At 40.4% G+C, this 8,524-nt stretch overlaps 1 pseudogene; it reads left to right on the top strand.

Annotated features, from left to right (window-relative positions):
* Window positions 1–7,569: 7,569 nt before the first annotated feature.
* LOC142424665 (peptidyl-prolyl cis-trans isomerase NIMA-interacting 4 pseudogene) lies at window positions 7,570–7,991 on the top strand (annotated as a pseudogene).
* Window positions 7,992–8,524: the final 533 nt, after the last annotated feature.

The following is an 8,524-nucleotide window of genomic DNA, read 5'->3' on the forward strand; positions in this document are numbered from 1 at the left end:
GTCTGGCAGCAGAAACTCTGGACGGGTGAGTCCTATCGGGTCGCTATCTTTTGTCCTCTCACCCCTTCACTCTTAATAGCCTGAAATTGACATGAGATTATGGAACCACCACACACAGGAACAATTATGAGGATGGCACAGGGACAGAAAGTGCTTCATTCCATTGTACAAAGGGTCAGTATGGGTCAGAACTGACTTGATGGCAACCAATAACAACAACAACAAATCTCACAACAAACAAGTTTTTACATATAAAGATGATTATAATTTTTGGATTTGGCCTACAAACTGGAAATACTCATTGGCTTGGCAAAAGGAACAGACTGATATATGAATTATTTTTACTTATTGCATCCCCTTTAATACAGAGCAATCATATAGCTTACCCAGGGGAAGTATATTTGCAATATTCACCCCATGAGCCTTAGAAATATGGATGATAACACTTTAAGTCACTTACTTGAGAAAGGTCAACAGGAACTGATAATCAGGAGAAAGGGCATCATGCTTGGTAAAGTAAAACCCATAAAACAAACTCAGGGACATAGAGTTGATTTTGACTCAGAGAGACCTTGCAGGACCAGGTAGAATTGTCCTTGTAGGTTTTCAAGACTGCAACTGTTTATAGGAGTAGAAAGCCCCTTCTTTCTCCTCAGAGGGACTAATGGTTTCGTGTTGTGGGTGAAGCTGTTTGTTCTTTGGGCAAGTGGGATAGGACCATCACCTTCCATGGTGTGGTAGTTATACAAGCATGTGTCAATTTGACAGGATTAAGAGTTAAAGGGTGTAGTCTAGCCTGTCAATCAGGTCATAGCCAATGAGGCCTCTGGGTGGGCTGGCTTTCTCCTGAAGATTCTGAGAACTCTGGTATTCCTCCTTGGAGGAGGGAGACACACACTCTCTCTATGCTGACTCCCTGGGAGATATTGCAGCTGACAAAACACATGGAGCTACACTAGTTCCCTGAGCTGGAGAAGCCACGTGGAGACCCCTGCCAGCATTGAGATGCTTACAACAACACTGGATCCACAACACTTTCCATCCACTGGCATGTGATCTTCCTGTATTTGTCATCATTGCATTTGTGAGTCTGAAGAGGACTTTATGGATTAGTATGGGACATATGGGCTAATATCGGATTTATGGACTTGATCTGGACGGGGCTTGGCTGTTTGATCAATATTCAATTGCTCTTGTATATAAGGCTCTTTCTTATACACTTAAGAATGTCTCTGGATTTGTTTCTTTAGTCTATCCAGACTAGCAAACATGGTTTGGGCAAGGCCCTGTGAGAAGGTGCTGATGGTTCAACCTGGAGAGCTGATGCACCAGAATGTCTGGCCTTAGCTAAGATAAAGTGGACACTTTCCCTCCTGTTCCCTGGGAACTGGCTGAAACACAGCGTTCTGCAAAATACCAGCTATACTCCTTGTTCCTGGCTTCATCTTCCCCTCTGGACCATAGACAAATTAGCTAAAATACTATTGCTTTTTTTTGTTTGCTTTCAGATCATTGTCAACAAGCCCTTTGGGTTAGCAATTATCACTGGGGACAGGGTACATGACAAGCACTGGATAAAAGACTGTCTTCAATAAAGATCGGGGCCTTTGAGTCTCTCCCCCTTGAGCCCCTTACACCCCAACTTTGTCTCTACTCTATTTTGTCAATTGTGACAGTGCCCCACTTGTCTCTGGTCAATTTGTGAGCAGCTCTCAGTTTCCAGCTGCTGGCCTGGCACTTGGTAGCCCAATGTGTAACCATTACAGCACCAGGGTCCTTTTTGGTAAAAACGGGTCAGTAAAAGTTAGAGAAACCTTCTTTATGATGTACTGACACAATGACTACAACTATGGGTTCAAGATGTCAATAATCATGACTAGGAAATTAAATATTAAGTAATAGCTACCACTTGAGACAACAGAGATTCTGAGATTCTAAGTCCTTTTCCCAAAATCACTGGCTAAGAAATGAAAGAATTTACCCTGAAGTTCAAGTCTCTCTAAAACATTTTGAATCCATGCCATGGTGATTCTCACTAAGAAATTTGACTGGTTTAGAGAGCAGGCAGACATGTCGGGAGATATAAATAATCAATCATCAGACGCAGACTACATGTTAACAGTTGAAGTGCATATGTAAATAGGGTCATGTTTTGCTAGTGTCTGTACCTAGCAGTGGATTGTTAATTATTATTTTAAAAACAAAGACCAGCTATGTGCAATGAAGGATATTAAGACAAAAGCCATATGACATTTCCCTGTAAAGATTACAATTCATCAAGAGACAAGTTGTAGACATAGGCTACTGTGAGAACCACAAGCAAGAACTTATATACCAACCCAAAATACCAAACTCACTGCTATTGAGTCAATATTGACTCATAGCAACCCTATAGAGCAGGCTATAACTGCCCTATGGATTTCTAAAACTGTGACTGTTGAAGGGAGTAGAAAGCCCAGTTTTTCTCCATCAGAGCAGTTGGTGGTTTCAAATGGCCCACCTTCCAGATTGCAGTCCAGTGGGTAACCACTAAGCCACCAGTGCTCCTGTGAAAGGTATGTGGGTAAGCGGATGGTGAATATCAGATAATCCAAAGAGAGAAGCAACTAATCCTATATTTCTTTACACTAGTACCACGCTGTTGTTGTTGCTATTAGATGCTGTGAAATCAGTTCCTAACTCATAAAAACTCATGCACAATGGATGAGATGATGCCAAGTCTTAGTCTTCTGCCATCCCTATGATCAATTGTCGACCAGATTATTGTGATCTATCGGGTTTTCATTGACTGATATCTACAAGTAGATATCTAGATCTTCCTTCTTGGTCTCTCTTAGTTTGGAAGTTCTTCCATTGATAGAGGGTGATGGCTGTCCATGTGGTACACAGGGCAGGTATCAGACCTGGGTCTTCTGGATAGAGATAAAAAATTTGCTGTGGAACCACCAATGCTCCATCCTGTCTGACATTATACCTTCTTAATTTTTTTTTATTTAGTGGTTGCTTTTGCTTGCTCTTGTAGGATAATCAGGGCAAGAATTTGTCTCTCTATTTTACAAAGGAAGATACTGAAGCTCAGTGGGGACTTGTGCAGATCACCCTCTAATCAAGCCAATTCATCACTTTTTAATCCAACGATCTTTCAACCGATAGAGAGAGGACAACAGCAAGGGCTAGTAAGATGTCTGGGAAGTAGACCTATTGTATTAGGTAAGGTTGGCTCATGTTGTCTGAAAACTATGATTGAATGATGATTTCAATACAAAAGAACCCAATTGTCAAGAATAATTTACCAAAGAATAATGAATTTCAGATATGGACACAACCAACCGTGTCATTACCCAGGGAGTCAGGCTTTGTTTTCTACTCAGGGTATACTTTTGTTGGGAGTTTCAGAGAATCCATTTGGCTCAACTAATTTCCTCTGATGTGCTGTAATAGTTGTATTTGATGATCTGGGCTGGAATCTTTGCTGGACCCATCCCAGGTTCTTAAACATCAGAGAAGTCTGTAAGTAAGTGTATATTATGATCAACCCACACTAATACACAGAAGGGTTCAGCAAACCAGGTCTCAAAGACCACCCTCTACTCTTTTTAGTGTCAGTGTTCTGATTTAATTTCTGAGGAGCTCAATTGGCTTCAGTAAACCCAGCCTGAGAATTCACCGGTTACTTCCCTCTGGGAAGAATAAGAGGATAAATGAAGTATGTCCTGGAGAAACTTCTTCCACTTTAGACCCTAATAACTGATCAAAATTTACACATAGTACCAGAAAATAAAATATGATCATAAAGACATAGAGAATGAGTTACTTCACAAAAATGGCATGTCCTTTCTGTCTTTAATGACAGTAGTTTAAGTATCTTAAGTGTTATGTCAAAATTTGTTGTGTCCTAAATGCCTACTACGTGCTACTAAAATACTATACTTTACTGACCTATCTATTCTATCTCTGACAATGTTCTGCTTCCCTTGTTGAGGTTTCAGATTCTGACAGTGCTTTGAAGCTATGCATAAGGTTTTCAGTGGCTTCTTCCTCTGAAGTGGGGACTGACTCCTTCTTTCATTGTTGTTAGTGTGGAAGCTCTGCTGAAACTTGCTGCTCACTTTGGGTGATGCTGATGGCATTTGAAGTACCAGTGGCACAGCTTTCATCGTCACAGCAATAGGCAAGCCACCGCAATATGACCAACTACCCTATCCGTAAGTCCGAGGGCACTTGAATTGTGTCTTCACAATTGGAGTGCAGTTGACCATGATGATGTGAGTTGGGTAAAGGCTGTGGAAGTGGAGCCTTTGGGATCTTGATATCAAGGCAAGGAGAAACAGCTATAACAATCTGCACTTGGGATGTGAATTCAGGAAAAGCGGAAGTTTTCAAAAATGAAATGGAATGCATAAAGATCAATAGCCTAGGGGGCGCTCAGCCATTTATAATCAGAAAATCATGATTTCTTCTGCTAGGAATGAAACAATCAAGAGGAATGGTGTGGCATTCAGTGTCAGAAGGGATCTTCTTAAAATCAATTATGAAATACGATCCTGTCTGTGACAGGATTGTATCTATTCATGTTCAAGGAAATTCAATTGATACAAGTATTATTCAAATTTATGCACCACCACCACCACAGCTAATGATGATGAAGCTGAAGAGTTCTACCAACAACTTCAGTCAGAAATTAATCCAATATGCAATCAAGATGCATTGATAATTATTGGCAATTGGAATGAAAACTATGGAAAAAAAGAGGAAGCACCAGTAGTTGGAAAATATGGACTTAGTGATAGAAATGTAGCTGCAGATTGCATGATAGAATCTTGCGAAAGAGTGACTTGTTCATAGAAAATATCTTTCTCCAACAATGCAAAAAGTGACTGACTATACACTATGGGATTCTTCAGATGGAATACACAGATATCATATTGACTACATGTGTGGGAAGACACAATGTGAAAGTTGGAAATTGAATAAGGAAAATCTAAAAAAGAGTCAGTTCGTTTGGATTGTGGTTCTGGAGAAGAATATTGACAGTACCACGGGCTGCCAAAAGGACAAACTGATCTACATTGGAAGAAGTAAGGCTAGAGTGTTTCTTAGAGGATAGCAAGTCTTTGTCTTACACATATTGCCCATGTTGTCAGATGAGACCAGTCTCTGGATAAGGACATCATTCTTGATAAAGTAGAGGGACATCAAAAAAGAGATGGATTGACACAGTGGCTTTAACAATGGGCTCAGGAATAGGAACAATTGTGAAGATGGTACAGAACCATGCAGTGTTTGGTTCTGTTGTGCAGAGGACCACTATGGATCAGAGCCAACTCAATGGGCACCTAATAACAACAACAATCAATCCTCTCTCAATCTCTGGCTACCTGTCTGTCTGTTTGGCATGCTGTGGTGGGTTGTGTGTTGTTTTGATGCTGGAAGCTCTGTCACTGGTATTTGGAATGCGAGTAAGGTGATCTATGCTGGGCAGGTGTTAGAGCTTCCAGATTAAGACTGAATAAGAAGAAAATCCTGGCCATCTCCTTCTGAAAATCAGCCAAGAGAAAACAACAGAACAGGCTCAACTTGCTTTGGACATGACACCAGGAATCATGAGAGGAGGAAGACATTGTGTTTGGTGAAGGACAGAGTCAGTGTGCTAGTCCAGGTAGACTAGAGAAAAAAATTCATGGACACTCATGTGTATTAGAAAGAACTTTATATCCAAGAGCAATTAAATATTTAGAAAACATCTCAGTCCAGTCCAGATCAAGTCCTAAATCTGATATTAGCCCATAGATCTGATACCAATCTATAAAGTCCTATTCAGATTCACAAAGCACATGAAATGACACCAAATGCAGGGAGATCACAGGCCAGTGGGTGGGAAGTCTTGTGATCCAGTGGTGATGTAAGCATCTCAGCATTGGCAGGGGTCTCCATGTGGCTTCTCCAGCTCCAGAGGTCTTGCATATTTCCATGTGTCTTGTCAGTAGAGCATCTCTCAGGAAGTCAGCAGAGTGAGAGTGTCTCCCTCCTCCAAAGAGAAAATCCAGGAGTTCCCAGAATCCTCAGGAGATGACCATGCCACACAGAAGCCTCATTGGCTATATCCTGATTGACAGTCTAGACTCGACCCCTACACTCTTAATCCTCAAATTGACACCAGATTATGTAACTACCACAGTCAGTCGAAATGAGGGAGACTTTAGGTGAGATGAATCGGCACAATAGCCTCAATGATGCATTTGAACTCATTAGTGATTGTGAGGATGATGTAGGACAGTGGGTCTCAACTTTCTTAATGCTGCGACCCTTGAATACTGTTCCTCATGTTGTGGTGAGCCCCCGCCTCTCAAACATAAAATTATTGTGTTGCTACTTCATAACTCTAATTTTGTTACCGTTATGAATCGGGAGACCCCCGTGAAAGGGTCATTAAACCCCCAAAGGGGTCACGGCCCACAGGTTGAGAACCGCTGATGTGGGATGAGACAACATTCTTTCTGTTTTAAAAAAAAACCTGTTAATTACACTGATTTAATCTCTAGCTAACAACTTCCTTTACTTAAATTAAAATAAATTAATTGGGGGTGTTGATAATGGTGAATGTCCTCACTTTACAACTGAGGAAATAGAGCTTCAGAAATGCTAAATCTCTTGCGCAATCTCTTGTCTAGTCTGCAGGAAAGGAATCCAGGCTTATTTAACCCCTAAGCAATCGTGTCCCATCCACCACTCTCCAAAACATGCTTTGTCCTCTGACTGACAATGGAGGCTTAGGAATGTGTCCCTTGACCATGTCTCTCTTCTAGCCAGCTGACAATTGGTTAGAAAGGTGGGACACAAAGTACTGATGAATAAACAGGTATGCATAGCATGTGGCAAATTATGGTAATTAGACTATAGGATCTACCCACTTTTACATCTGTTGCCCTTATGTCTGTGTTGGAAACGGCCTGTAAGATTGAAGACGAGTATGAGAGGAAGTCATTGCAAGTTATCTGAATAAAATCTGCAACACATTACCTATAAAACTATAACTATACAAACAAGATGACATTTGCTTTATAAATTCATGACTTGCTTCCTTTAAAGCTTACTAACGAGGGAGCAAAGTAATTACAGTTTTTCGCTTACTGATTAGACATGACATATATGCTAATATGTAAGTAACTTGTGTCCTTTGTTACTCCTGTGTCTGGCTTACAGTCATTTGGAAGGTAACAGCTACAATCAGTTCAGAGCTGCCAATCTGAACTTTCCACATTAAAAATACAATTTAGAATCTCCTTTGCTGCAACCAATCAAATGTATATACTTGAAATGACACAATCACGATTCGAACCTCATTGTCTCTTTTTGTATATCTGAAAGCAGGTGTTGCCACCATTGAATTGGCAAAAGAAAAACATCTGCTAAAATTTGGGGTCAATCAATTATGTAGCTAGTTGTCTGTCAGATAATGTATTTTGATTATTTTTTTATTCTTTGGGGGGAAATTTTTAGATAAGAGGGAAAAATCCAAAATGTAGAACATCAGTAAAATATTCCACTTGTCGAAGCTACAGAAGCACTTGCGAGCTCGCCTGCAAGTTTCCAAGATGCCGCCCAAGGGAAGAAGTGGTACTGGAAAAGGTGGAAAAGGGGAAGCAGCCTCTGGGAGTGACAGTGCTGACAAGAAGGCTCAGGGTCCCAAAGGTGGTGGCAATGCAATAAAGGTCAGGCACATTCTGTGCGAAAAACAGTAGAAATTTGGAAGCCATGGAAAAATTGAAGTCTGGAATGAGATTCAATGAAGTAGCTGCACAATATAGTGAAGATAAAGCCAGGCAAGGGGTGACTTGGGTTGGATGACCAGAGGGTCCATGGTAGGACCATTTCAAGAAGAAGCATTTGCCTTGCCTGTAAGTGGATTAGATAAACCTGTGTATACAGACCCTCCTGTTAAGACAAAATTTGGTTATCATATTATTATTATGATTGAAGGGAGAAAATAAAATCATGTGAAAATTGAAAAAAAATATGCCACTTGTCAAGCTACAAAGAGAGGTTGCTCAACGCAAAGCAGTAATTACTTGAACAATAGGTCACACCCACATCTACTGAATTAACCAGTATTTTGAAAATATCATTCAGCAATTAATTATATTACCATGTTCCTTTACTTTTGTGGATTTTCAAAAAAACCAATAATAATCCATATATATTGTACTTAGCTTATGGTAAACATTATTCCATTAATGCATTTTTATGTATTAACTAGATGAATTCTCCTAAAATTATTATGACAAAGAGTCTACCACAAGACCCCTTTTCTACACGTAGGAAGCAAGGCACAGAGCGTTATGAGCATTTCCTAAGGCGAGACTGTTGTAAAGTTCTAGATAACCATGATCTGCAAACCATGCTTCTGCCATACTCTCTGGAAGGGAATAAAGTCTGCTCAAAGAATTGATTCCTGGTAAGAAAGTGGTGAAGTACCCTTGACCGAGGGTCTTGCCTCATCATAGAACAACAGAACAGAGGGTGG

Source organism: Tenrec ecaudatus, chromosome 13 (assembly GCF_050624435.1).
Source record: "Tenrec ecaudatus isolate mTenEca1 chromosome 13, mTenEca1.hap1, whole genome shotgun sequence".
Taxonomy (NCBI): domain Eukaryota; kingdom Metazoa; phylum Chordata; class Mammalia; order Afrosoricida; family Tenrecidae; genus Tenrec; species Tenrec ecaudatus.